The sequence below is a fragment of the Pseudochaenichthys georgianus genome, chromosome 23, assembly GCF_902827115.2.
Source record: "Pseudochaenichthys georgianus chromosome 23, fPseGeo1.2, whole genome shotgun sequence".
Taxonomy (NCBI): domain Eukaryota; kingdom Metazoa; phylum Chordata; class Actinopteri; order Perciformes; family Channichthyidae; genus Pseudochaenichthys; species Pseudochaenichthys georgianus.
In genome coordinates, this window is record NC_047525.1 from 12,541,690 (window position 1) to 12,557,782 (window position 16,093).

At 39.0% G+C, this 16,093-nt stretch overlaps 1 protein-coding gene across 2 annotated transcripts in view; it reads left to right on the forward strand.

Moving 5' to 3' along the window:
• The window catches only part of syt1a (synaptotagmin Ia), a 242,837-nt gene that overhangs the window by 84,154 nt on the left and 142,590 nt on the right, over positions 1 to 16,093 (forward strand). For both annotated transcript variants that reach the window (XM_034074674.2, XM_034074673.2), the window contains exon 2: positions 13,890 to 13,947. The gene's annotated coding sequence lies outside the window, so the exon portion shown is untranslated. The remainder of the gene's footprint in view (positions 1 to 13,889; positions 13,948 to 16,093) is intronic.

The window sequence follows — 16,093 nt, forward strand, 5'->3', positions numbered from 1 at the left end:
TAATCTTTCCTTGAAGGTCCAGGTTTATTATACTCTTTTCACTAATATATTATAGGTCTCAGATATATACAAAACATGTCTCTGAATCATTTGGCTCTAAATACCAACAGACCGTGCATTGTACTGTAGCATGCCATACTGTATATACCCCTCTGTTTCAGCCCTGTTCCAAAAGTGCTGATGCTGTGTCTGTAGCTTTAAATGCTAATGGTCAGAAATACATGAAAAGGTGGATTTTGCATAATAGGTGACCTTTAATACTAAGGAAATGTTCAGTGCCCATTGTTTTTACTGTATTGTCCTCAGTGGGACTAATTCAATGTGTCTGTCCTTTGCTGCCAGCTGCCCCAGTCAAACCATGCTCTCATCAAACAAACCTGATTAAAACAGACTAACCTACGTGAGTGCTGGATGATGCAGTGTGTGCGTGAGTGTGTGTGTGTTTGTGTGTGTGTGTGACCTAATGTCCTGACGTACAAGAGGACCTTCAGTTAACCATTTAAATACTGACAGAGGAGCCACAAATGAGCATGTAGGACACTGAGGGTCACAGACAGCCCCCTCATTGACATTCCCTTGGTGTTTTTTAGTTGGAAACATTTAGTTTTTCTGTATCGAGAGGGAAGAGTCTGTTGCATTATGCACTATATTCAACTGGACCTTGAACATTATTATGCCTACAACTTATTATTCTGAAAGCTTAATTTACTCTAATGTCAAATTGTATTATTATTTATATAAATTGCAACAAGACAGTAGATTTCATACATTACTTAAAGTAAAGTCTTGTTACAAAGGTCCAGGCCAGAAAAACAATTATTACAGTGACCAATAACTCTTTAAACGCATGACTCTTCAATAAAATCCCTTCTGCATGACTGACCCTAATAGTGTAGAACACTTAGCTTATTAATAACTTGTGTCACACAAAGACCATTCTGCTCATCTGAATAATGGTCATGTCAAGTGGCTGTAAGGTAATGACTGAAAACCTGCACTTGGCAGCTTCTAAAAAAAAAATCTAATTGTCTCATTGTAGTGTGCATGCACTTTAAGGGAAAGGGAGAGGAGAAATAAATGTGTGCCCGGACACAATGAGGTATCTTGTGTGGAAACCACATTTCATGGGAGCTCATTAGACAAGCCACTTGAAAGATTCCCAAAGAAAGAATTGGCGAACAGGATGAGCACAACATTGGATTTTCTCTCCTCCCTTAAGTACAAAATACCCGGCGGCACTCAATCGGAAACTAATGAACTGGATCTGGATGTGCTCTATGTGGTGGGGATCAAATAAATGCAGCCACAGTAACAAGGGCAAACTTCGCTCTAAAGGTGTATTGGTTATTTTCTACCGTCCAGTCTAGAAATGAAAAGAATAACTAAGCGTCATTGGGGAGTGTATTTAAATGAAGTCTAGTGTGTGTGTGCATGCGTTTCAGGCGATGGTGGGCGATTCATGCTTATCATAAGGTTACAGTTGCTCATTTCAAACACTAAAAACTGGATTTTCTATAATAACGCTTCAGTTGAACAACAATTTTCTTCTTCTGTTCCTTTTTGTTTTTAAAGCTTTCACATCTGAGGCAATAACAAAAGAAATAGGCATTTCTTTCAGTAATGAAATGCCTGTGATGGAGTCAAACACCAAGAGTCCTTATCGTAATGCAAAAATACAGCAAAGCAATATGTGAGCAACTTAATTGAATGGTTTTAGAACCTTCTGACTCTAGCTGTTTCTCTATAGATAATGTTGTATTATTTTAAGATATTTTCAGCAGACATAATGGAGTTTTATAGCATAACATGTTAGGGCGATCGGAAAACTTCAGCTGTAAAAATATGTCATTCTCAACCCTGGAGTTTCCCCTGATATTCATCAACATAATGGGACTTTTCTCTTCCTTGACCAACCAACAATGGATCAGAATACAATGCAGCGATAATAAATAGTCAGGCTTTAGTGTGAGGCACTGTAGCTCTATGTTCCGCACCCTCAAGTTAACCCTGAAGAAAACAAATTCAAGCCAGTATGACAATCTCACTAAAGTAGATGTTCTCCTCTAAGTTTGTGGAAACTGTAATGATGACCACAAAGTGCTTTTTCATACTGTCCATGAAAGACAATTCCTGTAATGTTCTGAGCATCAAAAAGTGAATCAAATAAATACGTACAACAGTAGTTATATGTTTGGCAGCACATTATAACCCAAGGCTGTCATTGTAAGTACTCCTAAACTTTACAGCTGATTTAACAGCCGCCTGTACTTTGTATATTTAGGTTCACCCGAGCAGTACGTCAGGTGTTAGTGCTCCTTCCCAAAATGTCCCAACAGAGATCTAATTTCCTCTGAGCAGATGTTAAACTTTGGGCTGATACATCCCTTCTCTGACTCAATCAGTGGAGCATACTAATGAGTGTTGCCTAGCGACCGTTAAAACAGGGCCGGTAAAGTCAGAGTTGGCAAAAAGACTCCTGCTCAGCAAGATCTGTTTCTTTTCTTCTCAACTTGCTATTCATGTGCCATCTGCTATCAGTAACAATGGCAGTTTTACACATTGACATCAGGGAGGTTGTCTTTAGAGCTTCACGATTCAGAAAACATAACTAATTGGGATTATTATGACTGATATTGCGATTACGATATAGCAGGATAATTTTGCATCGATATTAATGGAAACATTTATTAAAAGGATCGTGAAGGATCTGTACCAAACATATTTGGTTTGATACGTCTTTAGAAAACGTTTTTTAGAAAGATGTGTCTGCAGTTTCAACACATATTTAGCCTAATTTAGTCCATTTTGCATTTGAAAATGTTTATTATTGTGCAGCCATACATGAAGTTGTCTTGTTCTGCCTCGGCTTAATTGCGTTGTTCACCTTCTGTTCAAAGCATTATCATGGAGGCTCTAGATAAATGTGAAGCCGGTCATTTATAAATAAACTATGGATAAACGATAGTATTTCACCCTTTGTCTCTTTTCTCATCCTGAATAATATCCTGCTAATAATAATATATTTTCTGTCCATGCAATCACACCAGTTGATTATGACCTGAGGGCCGGACGGTATATGTTTTATAAATGAATTTTACAATGTGGCACTTCGGAGAATTATTATCACTGAAATTGTAGTCTCATTACCACACATTCAAATATGGAGGAAACCCTCATGTTGATTTCCACAGAGATCTGTCGAGGCGAATGAGCAAAATACGACTCAAATTAGCCTCAATGGCAGATGCTCCACATTGGCTTTGCACCTGTGGAAGCCAAATAATGCGATCTGATTGCATGATTATCCCGAGTGCAGACTCTGAGTGCTGTCATTCAGTTTGATTGTGTTACATGAGAGGATTGAGTCCTGATCAAACCTGAGCAGGGAGGAGGGAGAGTTCAAAGAGAATCTCATCCACTTTCTAGATTGGCTCCTATTGTGTGAATGTATAACATACATTATCAGCAACCAAGGTTTCCACACTATCTCGCAGTCCTAAAGGTACAGTAGTGGCACTTCAACATTGTCTTTCCTTGCATTATGGATCCCGGTTTAACCCTACAGTAAGAGCATTGCCTTAAACAGCTTACCCTGAGAAGATGCTCTATTTCAAATGTAACTTTGTTTGATTGATGTTTGGCTCAAAGTGGGTCATCCTGAGCGGGGAGGTGACCGGTGGTCATGGTTGTCTCTTCCAATCAACTGTGTGAGGCTTCAAGTTATGCAATGTCTGCTTACTTTTTAACTCCCACACTAAGAGGGAGTCGTGTGTCTCAGGTGCAACAATGGATGCTAGGGTTTCTTTGAACTTTATTTAGCTTTTCTGCCTTAAATGTCATGCATCCGTTATCTAAAAGACAAAAGAATAACAGAAACACAGATACACTGGGGGTTGACGTTAAAGATGATATTGTTTCATAGCAGTTTGAGAGACAGAATGCAAGACTAAAGAGGGAGAGAATGTTTCAGGTTCAATATTGATTTATTGTGACATATTTATATATACATATTTGCGTGACATATTTGACATATTTAGGCCTAATAAGTTAACAATTTACAAGAACCTATTCACATAGATGCAAGATCAACCCTCCCTCCTCCTTTCCTCCGGCCAAAGCCCACCAACCAACCCCACCTGGTCTGACCACTCATTTCTTCACAATATTCAAAGAAAAATAAGTAAAAACGAAAGGGATAATGAGGAAACATTATTTTAAATAAAAAATGTAGTTACAGGGAAGGATAACTGATAACATTTTGAAATACAACAGGCTTTGTTTCTCGATTTAATCTCGAAAGCTGGATACAATTAATAAATGAAACAGTTACAAAAACACTGATACGACAGAAATATCTGCAAACATGAAAGCTGTTTGAATCTTAACTTGAATATATAAGTCATCTAGAAAGTGGATGAGATTCTCTTTGCACTCTCCCTCCTCCCTACTCAGGTTTGATCAGGACTCAATCCTCTCATGTAACACAATCAAACTAAAGTAAAAGCTACTTGAATATACAGTATAAGTAAGTAGCTTTACTTAACTTGAATATATAAGTAAAGCTACATCTCCTTTGTATAGTCTCAAGGTTAACCCTTCAGGTCATACATGATCTATTCATTGGGTTGTCATTAGTCCATCTTGCAAATGTAGGTGTGTCTTTACTTTGCAACCGTAGAGCAATGATGAAATCAATCAACAAAACAGGTAAGCCATTGGTTGGAGTTGAACTAACTTTGTAAATAAGGAAGGTAAAGGGTTTTGTCCTTCAAGGGCAAAGCACAGGAGAGGCAGGGCTTGCCAAGGCTGTGTCATCATCATGCAGGGATGTTATTATGCTGTCTGATTTGAGTGCCAGCTTCAAGGTCATCCTACTCCACACAGACGTCATTGAAGTTTTTGTAGCACTCAATCAAACTCAAACAACATTTCATTTATAGAGGAAAAGCATTTCTCTTTATTTACTCAACCCTTAATAGGTTTGACCTCATTTACTTAATGCTAAGGGCTCACATTTGCTCCATTCATCTGGGATGCAGCAGTGTTCATGATGATGGCTCTAAGGTTCTCGCTATTCTCTGTCTCCATGAGTGGAACATATCTACAGTTTAAAGAGTCTTTCCGAGTTCTGCTAATTAAATGTCCCTTTCTGACCAATCTAAGAGCCTTTACAGGAAGATGATCAGAATAAAAATGGGGTCAAATTCATTTTGAGGGTGTTTATCGACTGTGCTCAAAAGTCCTTTAGTGGTTTGAGAATTAAACATATGTTTGCCATAGAAACAAATCTGCACAATCAGAGTGACAAAACCGTTTCATCAGCTTATATTACCCCTCTAAACAATCACACCAAAGCCATGGATCGACACACTGAACACGCCTGTTTCACAGATTCCTGTCACATATTCATTTTACATTCACATGCATCCAGCTTTGATTGTTACTCTTGCACGTTAGGCTTAGGAAATTGGCAAAAATGCAATTTATTGTTAGATGTCATGCAGTTTAGTCCAATGACAAAGAGACTTGTCAGGCAGCATAATGAGTATGCACAGAGCTTCTCTTCTTTCCCCACTCTACTGCGTCTGTAGCGGCGTGATTATCAAATGTTTTGATGTCAAGAGAGAGAAATGTTGAGTGACGGGCCTGCCCTGACTGGAGCAACAGATCATACAGTAACTGACAGCAGAGATCCATCCTTCCTCCTTTGCACAGAAAATAAAGCAAACAAAACATTTCATTATTCTTCCTGCCTCAACGGACCAGGGGCAGAGCAGAATTGATGCGCAGAATTGAATTTGGCTCGTCCATTCTTATGTGGTTTCACTGTTGTTGGAGTTTGAAACTAATACCTAAGAGACCTGCCCTAGTGGGGAAAAAAACGGTTCAATGACAAAGGGTTGTTGATCATGCATGAAATATGTGAGAAAACTTCTTATTCTATTCACATAATCAGCATCGAGAATATATCTACCATTTTAGTAACGCTATAAACGCTATCTTTTTGTGGTTTCAGCTGAAATAAGTTATAAGTTTTAAGTGAGACTTAGGGTGCATTCACATGCATTCACATTCTTCATGCCGATCTAGATTCCTCCGCTTCGCGTCGGGCTCCTGATCAGCCTGTCGGTGTTCTTTTCCTGCTTATCCATGAGACGTTCTGCAGAGGAGGGGCGTTTCACCGACGACAGGTGTTCTTACTTTTATGTAGCTGACGGAGAATTTTTACTTTACATGACACTGTTCAACACTTAATTCTGCTTTACTCTTTAACTAAACAACCGCGGATGTCTTGAAAGACTCTTTCACTAAAGATTTGTTAAGATATCCGCGTTCTTGTGACACGTAAATACTGCGCTTCCTATGTTTTGGTGCGGACTGCGTTCACACCAGCAATGAACCGCTCCAGAGTTCGCAAGCAAGCGCTCCGAGACCACCTATTTTAGCGGATCAGAGTCCGGTTGTTTAGTTCACTTAAGAGGTCTCGGACTGCGTTCACACCGACCCAAATGAACCGCACCAAGCGGCTAAACGCACCAGGGTTCGATTCAACCGGACTATACAAGGCAGGTGTGAACGCACCCTTAAAGTTCATGGGGATTTTGTCGTGTTAGTCATTACCCCTATTTTTGGGTTTATAAGCACTGTGAACAGTTGTGGAAGAAGTATCCAGATTAGCAACACTACATTGTAAACATAAGCTATTACAAGTGAAAGTCCTGCATTCAAAATGTTACTTAAATAACAGTACAAAGAAGTTTACAGTGAAAATACTCAGGTAGGTAGGTATAAGTAGCTTCAAATGGTTCTATAGTACAATATCCAATCTTTATTACAGACTCAAGGTCCATATCACAAAAAGACAAAACACTCATCAATAAATAAGATAAAAAGCTAAACACAAAACAGATAAAAACAAACAGATAAAAACATAAAATCAGTCCAATCACAGCGAGCAAACACATGCTCACCGTCTGTAGAGGCTGTTGCGCCAATGTCTCCAAATCATGGAAGAGAACCGGGTAGAACTCTTCAGAGGGTTAATTAAAATCGAGATAACATTATTGTCCGAGTCTTCCAGGCGACACATGAATCTGTACATTAACTTTCTTAAAAGTGCTTGACAAGTAGGTACCCGCAAGTTAACAAACAGCTGTCTGGCACTGTGCCATCTCGGTACCCTCAGCAGCAACCGTAAAGCATCGTTGTATGCAACTTTTAATTTTTGCATGCTTCTAGCCTTGTAGTTACTCCACAGGTGAGCCATGTACAATGGTGTACAGAAAGCTTTAAAAAGTGATACCTTGACATCTACAGAGCACTTGTGAAACTTCCGCATTAATATGTTTGCCTGGGCATACAGTTTTCAGCGTTGTCTATGGATGTCTTTGTCATCTGTGAGATCATCAGAGATATAATGACCAAGGTACTTAATCTCACTGCACACAAGAAGAATGTTGCTACTGAGAATAACATTAGGAAATACAGCCTTTTTATCCACTTTACTTCTCACAATCATGATGCTACTCTTCTTGGCGTTATACTTAATATTAAAATCAATGCCATACTGGTCCTCAGAAGCTGTTGTAAGCCAGCACTGCACTACAATACTTAAAGAAATATACTTTATTGTATTTTGAAGGCCTCCTGGGTCCGCTGTTTTCACATTTACTTTCATGTTGCCTGGGAGAGATTCAGACGTCTTTTCTCTGTGTCTCTCTCTTCTAAAGCTGATTTTAAATATCAGTTTTACTTGGAGTCTACATCTGAGATTCTGGCCAGGATATGCGAGAACAAGCATCAAAGGCTACCTGCCTGCTTTGGCCAGATGGTGCGTTAAAGATTGAAAAATAAGCTTGACCTTCATTGACCACAGCTTGTTATAATTGGGAGATGTTAGGATGTCCTTCTGTTATTTCTCAAGGCTAGAGTACATTTATCTTGGATAGACTTTTCCATCAGTTTGAGTTGTGTGTACTTTCAGATTGTAGGGGTGTAACGGTTCACAAACATTTTGGTTCGGTACGTACCTCGGTTTTTAGGTCATGGTTCGGTTCGGTACGTTTTCGGTACAGCAGAAAAATTATCACAAAACATAAAATATGTTTTTGTTTTTTTTAATTATTATTAAACTGTGAATAATGTATTCACTCAAATGAATACAAAATATAATAAAATAAACATTAAGGTGCAGCATTTCGATGAACTGAAATAATCTGTATTTGAACTTTACTGTACTAGTACTCACAAAACATAAACTATTAGTTTTGGGTTTTTAATTATTATTAAACTGTGAATATTCACTCAAATAAATACAAAATATAATAAAATAAACATTAAGGTTCAGCATTTCGATGAACTGAAATAATCTGTATTTGAACTGTACTGTACTAGTACCGAAGCAGCCAGTTTGACATTATGACTTGCTTGTCATTGTATTTTCATGTTTTTTTAAAGAAAGATGAACTTGTCCACATTGCTTGCCGAAAGGGCAGATCTGCTGGCACTAACAATGTCTCCTGCTGTGGAGAACACCCTCTCGCTAGGGACAGAGGTAGCAGATACAGCCAGGTAGCGCTTTGCTAACATGGCAACATAAGGATATTTGGCATTTGTAAAAGCTTTGGCTCGGTCTAAACTGTTTGCGAGTGGTGGAGGCTTAAATGCTAGTGGGAGTTGGGTTTGCACTTCAGTCTTTTTTCTTTTGGTACCAGTGATATTCACGTTCGGGTGATGCCTTTTCAAATGAGTGTGTAAGTTTGATGTATTGCCAGCCGCGTAACCAATTTTAGTTGAACAATGCCGACAAACAGCTTTGGTTCGGTCCACCTGTCTTTGTCCGTCATCCTTGTACGTAGTTCTGCGAAACCAAAATGTTCCCAAACCGGAGACTTCAATGATGCTGGAGGATTTTCGAGCTCAACTTTATCTGCGTTCGCCATTTCGACAGTTCCTCAAATTACTGACTAAATTTGAACGCATCCCTGTGACCAGCTCTCATAGTATGCCTCTCGTCCAATGAAATGACTTGGTCGCTCTAAGACGCGTTGAACCCAATGTGAGCAAATTACTCTGAATGCTGCGACGCAGCACCTGAGATTACTTCCAAAAAGTTGTTCACGTTCCCAATTTTTTACGTTTAACATTATATTCGTTCGGTACACTACGGTACACGTGTGTACCGTAGAACCAAAGGGCCCGTACCGAATAATTTCGGTACGTGTACCGTTACACCCCTATCAGATTGTCACTACTACTACTACTTAAAATATTGAACAGTTTGCTGTGTGTCACTTGAAAAAGGTTTGCCAAAATATGCTGCTTGAGAGCTTTTCCATGCTAACCTCTGGGTCAGCCTACAATAAATAGCCATTACTGCACTACTCTTATTAGCTCAACCTAAAACATTTGACTATAAAGTTGCCTTTACTGCTAAAGATTCCACCTTTTAAGAATGTGTTCCACTCTCTATGGTAGGCACAGTTGTCATCATCATTTACAACCAATATCTGGCATTCCACATCAGCCCTGTCCGACATGTTAACAGCTGAAAAACAGGGGGGATGGCAGATGGTGTCATACGGCAGTCTCATTGCCTCCCACATAAATACAAGTGCCCTTGTGCAAAGGGTTGGCAGGATGGAGGTGTCTTCATCTTCTGGGTGTTTGCTCGCAGCATGGTTGGTCTCCTTCTGCCAAACTCTTTTAGCCAAATTCAAGTGGGCCTTAGACGTGGCTGTAGCCGAGGCTGCCTGTCTGGTGGGAAAGAAGCAACCAGCATCATGAAAACAAAGGAAGTGGCTCCATCAACGCAGAATGATGGAGGCTCTGTCTTCCCGGCGGTAATATCTCAATGCCGGATATTGGCTTTCTGTCCCTGCCGCCAAACAGAGAGGCCACCATTGTTCCTTAAACATTGGTCCCCTCAGCTTCTTATTAAATAGATTTTAGATCTAATTTTGAGTCCAAGCTTAATATTGTTTGTCTCCTTCAACAGACCTATTCCATATGAGTTTTGCAGTGTTGTGTACACTGGAGAATATTTGACGTGTTGTCTAGAAGAGCTAGATAAATGGACACTGGGATGGTCTGTTGTCGTTATTTCAATACACAAGGAATGCAATATAGTCAGACCAATGGCTACGATGAATAAGCCAAGATAATGTATTCAGGCTTTGAAATATTGTATCAAAAAAGGCCTCTTTTATCTATTTTTCTACAGTTCATGCATTAAAAGCAAACATAAAGAAATACAAACTCTTTTGTGATATGTGATATTTATTAATTTATTTTTCTGTGATGCTTTAATGGCTCCGAACACAAAAGTGTTGCCCACATTTGGATGGGAACTCTACTATTTAAATTGTAATGAATTCAAGCTATCACCATGATGTTCTTTTAATGACACCCATGCACTCTCAACACTCTTTAATCACTATCACATAACAAACATATCAGATATCATATGTATTTACCTTAAGAAATGAATTTTTTGACAAAAAAAAAAAAAAATTAGCTTTCACACTGAAGAGATCCAATGTTATTTATTTATTCTACCTTGCTGACCTTTCTCTTCCTCAGACTCAAGTGGAAGCTTTGCAGCACCAATTTAGCAGCTGATGCTGTCCCATTATGTAATCACGTGCACTGACAACAAGTTGATAGACATAAAGAAAAACAATCTACCCAATACAGATGTTGTCTTTATTGGTTTTTACTAGAGCCGGGACTCGATTAAAAAAAAAAATCTAATTAATTAGAGGCTTTGTAATTAATTAATCGAAATTAATCGCATTTTTAATCAAATATACATATTTGACCTGAGAACAGTGAGAAGCAATTTTCACATGGATTTTACTCCAAGTGGTCTACAGTCGGGTGCAGTCCAGTGAGCCAGGGAGTTGGTTATTTTCTCAGACGTGGACTTACTTATCCTGGCCCTGAAACCAGTCATCTGGTTGAGTGTGGGTTGGGTCAGGGTGTGGTTCCTTGCACTCGGAGTCGGGCTAACGTCCACGCTAGCTGCTACATGCTTTGCATTTAGGTGATACTTTAGGCTTGATGTGCTGCGGTGATATGCAAATTCTTTTTTGCATAATTTGCACACAACCGTGCTCTTGTCGACGCTTCCATCCGTCCGTTTTTTAAAACAAAATGTCCCATCCACGGGGCCGACCAAAGCGGTCTCATCAGTTTGTTCGTTCATGTTTGACTATTGTTCACCTTGGTTTGTTGTTGTTTGAAGTCCCATGCTGAAGTCATGAACGTTAGTTGGTGCTCCAGTAGAATCGGTACGCATGAAACTCATCCAGTGAGAAACGTTCCGCTGTGCAAAAATAAGTGCGATTAAAGTGTGATTAAAATGCGTTAATTTTTGTGTAATTAATTAATCTTAATTAACGCGTTAAAGTCCCGGCCCTAGTTTTTACATAATTCCCATCATAATATTTGACAGTTAATGCAACAGAAAGACCTGAATTACCTCAGAAAGGACACATAATGAAGAGACGAGGACACTCCAGTCTGATGAGACTGATGGTTTCGTTCACTAAACAAGCACTGAAATCTCCGCCATAATAATGTTTGAGCTCCCCACCAGCATGCTCCCTGGATGAATGTTTGCCGCTGATATTAGTGTGTAGAAAGATAGCATCACATATCTCCTTTCAATACGAGAGCAAAGCATGGAAGACAGCCTACCAAAGTTGGGATGGTGCAATAGCTATGTGCAAAAAGAGTAAAACACATAGATGTTTATTTTGGAAGTTGTTTTCCTGTTAATGGCTAAATATGTGTTAAAATATCATATTGATTGAAGTATTGTGGAGCAGCAGAGATATAGCTGCATAAACAGACGTTAGAAATAATGATGGAAAATGGTCATCCCCTCCGATATGGTGAATCATTTAGCAATCAGTCAAAGATATCTCAGTAAGGTATTTATTCTAAATCCCTTTGGCCTCATTTCAACTGTAACTATACGCTGCTTTGCTCATTTCAATTTAGAAAGTCATTGTCTTTTAAATATATTGAGATGTTTAAAAAAAGCTGTGATAAATATGTTTAGTCTTTTATAATAGTTGATGACATTTTTTTAAAGTATAATTTTTTTGAATGCCCTAGACTTCCTTTTTCCATCTTCCTGGGAAGGTTTCTTAACCAGCTTTTGAAGGGCTCCTGTAGGAGGACATATGGTGATTGCACTGTCTCTCTCTTTCTCTCTGCTATGCACATAGATAATTAGCATTCAACTAAAGTATAGTGAAGAACACCATTTTGGTTGATTTCAGGGAATTTCCTGCTTATGAATTTAGTACAGACATTTAATTGTATGTGTGTGTCATACAGTGAAGTGTAGCTATATTGCCCTTATACTTGGGATCAAGGGTGTTCTCTTGACTCCTCTACTGTAAACATAGACATGTCCTCAGATGTCTTAAGGCCCTGTTCATCTAGCTCACTGTGTTTCAATGACTGCCAGTGATGCTGACTGGTGTCCCTGTGCAATTGAGGACTATATTTGGACCATGTATCCCAAGGTGTTTGTTTTTCACTGTTGCACACTCATGAAACACCTTTTCAGTGAAAGCAGAGAGTTGGCTTTCAAAGCCCTCCTGCTGTCTGCTGGAAAATATCAGCCTCTAATTAGCTGCTGTTTATATCTTTCACAGCATCATCTTTTGGAAGGCGGCAAAATATCAGCACCAGAGCTGGTCTGCTATTAGCAATCAATGGACAAAACGTCCTCGCTCTCACTGTATATTTATATCCACAGAAGAGGGGATCGGTAAATCATGCTTTTATCCACATGTTGGCAAATGTTGTGTTTTTAAGCTGCAACTAGAATCTCTTTACCCTGTTTGGTCGGGCGGTAGACAGAAACCCAACCCCTTGTGGCGGCCTCAATTTTGTTGACTTACTGTAGAAGGCTGAAATTGAGCATGAAGGTCAAGTGTTTGTGAGGTTATGTGCGTGTTGAATGGGAAAGAAGCACATTTGCGCCTCTTTTATTGTGAGTTGAAGAAGAAAAATAAACTTTTGGAGTTCAGACTCATATTTGCCAAACGTTTCTTAGTTAGGCTCATATCTGTAAGCATTAAGAGAGAGAAGTTTTGACTTTCTTATCATTTATATAGGTTGTCTGTTCTATTTACCCATCAAAGTGGCCTGACATACTGCATATTGTTTTTGACTGCCTTATACATCTGCAGAGGATATAGTTTGTAGTATCAATGATAGAAACCTGAATGGTTCAAACTAACTCAACTTAATGATTTCTGCCCTGTTTCACTCCAACTGTGCTTCTAAGGTATACTTTAGGCCAAAAGGGAGACATTTTTGGCCTATAATTTATTTTTAAAGTAAATGATGAAAGACAAAAGATCAACGAAGGTAATAATCATTTACAAAGTTTCCCATCTGTCTATTATGAATGACATTATGTTCGTGTTTCTTGACTGATGACATCTGCTTGAGAAAAATAACTTTTATCTCTCCCTACAACAAGTCAACACTTCTTTCTACAAATAAATGTTTTTTAGAAGGGTGAAACATATCCTCTCAGTCCATCAAAAAACATGTATGTCATAGTGAATTATTTGATTAATTATTATTGGATATCATGCCACCTCTCTGGAGAATCAGCCTAAACTTCAATTAGACTGAAATGTAAATGAGTTATTACTTGTTAACCACTGTAAAGTCCTGCCTTCAGGCGCAAGTAGTTTTTATTTAAAAACGTTACATAATCAATTGAGATTAATACTGGACATCTTTGTTAAAAAGGCTCATTGTCCCACTTATTCTTTTTCGTGGACTCATTTGACACTTTTAATTACACAGTGTCTGGATACTTCTGGAAACTGACATCATTTTGTTTATTCTTTTAGTGGACTGCCATTTGGAAAAGAAGACAGGAAAGGAAGAACCCCTTCATCTGAAGAAATTGTAAGTGTCTAGCCATTTGCAATCATTGAATCATGTGACCTGTGTGTATATAAGGGACACTATAGCATAGGTCATTTACAGCATGCCTCAGAATACCCAATCTCCCCCAATTGTATTTGTAAAAGTAGCCTGATTACATTTACCTAAAGGAACATCTTAGCCTCCTGTTGCACCCTGACACACACACACACACACACACACACACGCACGCACGCACGCACGCACGCACGCACACACACCATCAATCAAATCAGTCAATCCAACAGGGAGTCAGGCTGCCTGATGGCCTATGGTCTCATTCGAGATGCAGACGTTGTCCTGTTGCTTCCTTTAATGAGATCTGGAGGCGTGCAATCTAATATTCACCACCGAGGCTCCAACATGGCCCCCGAGCCTGTAGCCCAGAAGGCTGTGTGCTAATTCAATGGAGTTAAGTCAGCTGTGATCAGAAGGACTGGAGTGGTCATTCACTGAAAAGGATGAGAGGCTTTTTTGGTACCACTTTACAATAAGACTACCCTTATAAAGGGTTTACGAATAGTTTGTAATTCATTTATTAATTAGGTTGTGAACACTTTATAAATCATTAGTACGCTTTTGTAAGACATGAGATAAACAGGGCACCTGTGACCGGTTGCTTGCCAAATAGTGAGCCCACATTTATCTGTACTGCTAAGCCTTATATTGACTACCTAGCTTACTTTTATAACTGCCAAAAGGGAGCCTTATTGTAAAGTGTGAAACACATCACCATCTATTGATGAGTCACTAACATTTATAACTAATGAAAGGGTGAGAAATTCAGGACTCAAAGTAATGACTCTTTAGTATGACTGATACACATTACATTTCATGTATACACATATTTAAACATAAAAGCTTTTCTCAGACATAAATGAAATACTTGGTAAGACGTACTGTAATGGTACTCAGACTGGAAAGGCTTTGTGTATATCCTTGAACAAGCATCCAAGCAGTCCATCGGGGCAAGCTTAGCCAAGCCAAGATGACCATTCAAGAGAACCTTGAGGTGTTTCTCCAACAAACTCTCTGTACGGACATGTCCTTTGACGGTCAACCTATAGCTCTTTCTATATGTTGGATATTAATGCCAGTCTGGGGGTTCACAAACCACCTGCTGTGGTTTATGGTATAGTGGTTGTACTCCATGTTACTCAGCACTTTCCTGTATGCCCTCCACTCATCATTAATAATGCTACTTCCTGACTTTACATGCCGTCTAATCAGAGGGACAGGTGGCATCTTGATTGTTTCTCCACTAGTTTCAACACTAGTCTCCGCCTTTTGTCTTTAACTCCCATCATTCCGAAGACCCATTTCTTCCTTCTCCAGGTATGTCCAAAGTGTCCACGTGCATACTAACACAAAAATAAATCATAACATAATCTTAGTTAACAACAAAATGCACACAAATTACAGTAGCAAGTGTTGCACATCCTGTTTCAAAATGCCATACTTGTGTATTAGGTGAATTGTATAACATAATTTAAGGATAATTATACAGTAATGGTCTATTGATTTAAAAAAAAAAAAAAGATTCCCATTTACAAGAAAGCCCAGTCTATAACTGCCGAACATAGGAACTGGGTACAGTACCTTCTCCCGGACACAAATACTCAAATAAAAATAGTTTATTGGTGTTACCAATGCTTACTATTTATTTGATACCAATATGTAGGGTGTCCGCGGGGTATTAAAAGTATTATTACATGGCTTAGTTGAATACTCGATTCTGATTGGTCAATTCAGAACACGTGACACGTTGTTAATACCGAACAGACAGACCGCTGTCAAGGACTTATTGACCGTTGTTAAGGACGCTCACATCTTCAGAAAGAAGTCCGGTCGATTGAACTGTATACAGTTGGGCCGAAAAGCAAACTGCATGCAGTTTGCTTTTGGAACTGGGACAAGAAAAACTGCGGAGAAGTAACGGGGCAGAAACCCTCCTTTTTACGCAGCGGTCCAGACATAGACATCAAACAGTTACTTTGTCATTAGGGCAGGGATATCTAGATACTTTCAAAGTTTGACATCATGAATTGTGCTACTTTTAAAGCAAGGAGCGATGTTTTCAAATCTGTAATCAAAAAGCTCCTCAAAAACGCAAGCAGGTCCTACCGTT